This window comes from Olea europaea, chromosome 14 (assembly GCF_002742605.1).
Source record: "Olea europaea var. sylvestris chromosome 14, O_europaea_v1, whole genome shotgun sequence".
Classification (NCBI taxonomy): Eukaryota; Viridiplantae; Streptophyta; class Magnoliopsida; order Lamiales; family Oleaceae; genus Olea; species Olea europaea.
In genome coordinates this window covers 1,503,971-1,506,649 of record NC_036250.1, presented here as the reverse complement: position 1 = coordinate 1,506,649, position 2,679 = coordinate 1,503,971, and positions in this window count along the sequence as shown.

Genomic DNA, 2,679 nt, shown 5'->3' with positions numbered 1-2,679 from the left:
CCGCCCCATTTTTTCAAATGAAAATGGTTGAAATCATTTTTTTTTTTTAAAAATGAGTGGTTGAAAAAGTAAGAAATTTTTTTGATTTATGTGTAATATTATTTTATGGAAGATTGTGTTATTGAAAATAGAAACGAGAAAATTGAAATTTAATTTAATGGAGGCTACTATCTCTCTTATCTACCTATTTATTAAAAATGGACAAGTATAATATTTTTTAAGTTGAAAACTAAATCAATTAAACACATTTACTTTAATAAATTCTATACAAATAAGTTTCAGACAATTGAATTCCGTACAATTTATTTTCCTTATATGTAAATTCCATGCAAACAATCAAATGCGCCCCGTAGATTAATTATATAAATAAGTGATAGAATTTAATGTAAGGTTAAATATAATTTAAAGGACAAATTGAGTAATTAAAATGATGGTGTAAATAAATAGTCCGTGTATCATTTTTCTTAACCATTTATTTTGTACTTATCAGGAATGTGGGGTCCATATAATTTTCCCTTAATAATAACATTAATTAACATTTAATGAAGCTGAAATCACAGCTAAATATCTATACACTATAGGGAAAAACTTGGCTATACAGAAATTTTGATTTTGAGTTAGATGTAAAGTGATATATAGACAATTATAATTATGGAAAATGCTTGCTACAGGCCCCTCACATGCGGGGTGGGGTGGGTAATTATTTTAAAAAAATTACTCATCACCTTGCATGTGCTTGGCCGGTAAACAGGCTTGTACAGTCAACACTGCTCAAATTATAGCTTTGACATCAATGAAAATTAATTGCGAATATTAAATAATCAATAAAGTAGTACTTTAATAGTTTAATGTATTCTTTATTTTCTTAAATATTGTATATTATTTTTTTTGTTTCTTGTTTTTGAACCAGTAGTTCTATATATTTGTTTAGCTAGGGGTGATTTTTATTTTTATTTTTATTTTTTTGCCCCCAATGGATTATGCATTGCTCAATGTTCTATATTATTCATTTTATGAATATTTATCCAAGCTAAAATTCTATATAAATAAACAAGAGTCAAAGTATAAAATACATCATAAATACAACAATGACTTCTCATCTTAAAGAGGTAAAGAAGTAACCACGATGGACAAAATGCGTAAATCATCGTTCGAGTACAATAAAGATTATCCATGTAGCACAAAAAACTACCGTGCATTTTAGGGAAAAAAAATAATTTGTAAGTGAGTGGGGGACGGTCTCAAATACGATCAAACAATCATAGGAGAATATCTCATTCACTCTTGAATTTAATGTCACACTTGGATTTCATCTCTAACTTTTTTCGAACATGTACTTTAGGAAGGTCTTGTAGTTGAATTGGAAGCATTATGTATCACAATTTTATATATAAATTTTATCATAAATTAGTTTATGTATTATGTTGGATCTATATACATTTATTTTTATAATGTATTATCTTATAAATTTAGTGAATTACGTTATGTCCAAGTCACGATCAATATTGTCGATTTTATCCCGCAAGTGGATGGATCGTAACAAGCAGTAGAGTGGACCTTTTGAGTCTATATTATCGTTTTCATGAGGACTATACTTTAAGAACTTTGCTATTTGTACACTGATTTTGACACTTTGGTTGACACTTGCATTGTTGTCAAGTGTCAATTGGATGGAAAAATTATTTAATATTTAAATAGTTCAATAGGGGCAATGCTATGTGATAAAGTGTAAACTAAAATATACACCATAGTGTACATGTAGCAAGATTCATACTTTAACACTCAATTTATTATTTCTAACTTCTATTTCACAAAAATAAACGAGAACAATGATTAAAAGTAGTTTTTATTTTAACTACTAAAAATTTGAATGGATGCAACAAAAAGTGAGTGAGAATTCAAATAATAAATGGGTATTAGGGCGGAACAACTTCACCTATTGATCACCTTTATTTCTAATATCAAGATTCATAAAATCTAATGTAGAGTTCGGTCGAATTTTTCTGCGGTATTCAATTTACCCCTCTCAAGTTCTCATTGAGCCTACTTAAATAATTCAATTTCATATCTCTATGCGAATCAACATTATTTAAACGAAATAATAGTTCTAAGAACTCATATGGGACCGCAACAATTAATATAGGTATCTCTACACGTTATATTAATTTACCGAATATGTGATCTAAACAAGAATTCGCATCTCTACACAATTATGGTTCACGAAATCATTGAATAATTGGCTAAAAAATTCAAAGCATTAAGAACATGATTAAAATCCACACATATAATTATAACGAACAAGAATCTCAAATAAAATAAATAAATGTTCTCAAATCAGTTACATTGTTTGTCCTAAAATTAGATTAGCTACTCATAGTAATGAAAGAAAAACAAGAAGTTATTATGAAAGATATCACCGGGTTTTGAATAAGAATGTAGAATAAGAAATCAATCTTGCACCAAGATCTTCTTCCCCTTCTAATTTATGCTTCAACTTTTGAATTGCTTGTTGATTTGTTCTCTTGAATTCTTCTTTTTTGATTCTCCAATTATGTTATCTTGCCTCTCAATGTTTGAAGAATCTCCACAAAAGTGTAAGAAATATGTATTTATAGGTGCCTCCTCCGTTTGTGTAAAAAGTAGGATTTTTATGGACTTCAAAACGACCCAAAAATGCGC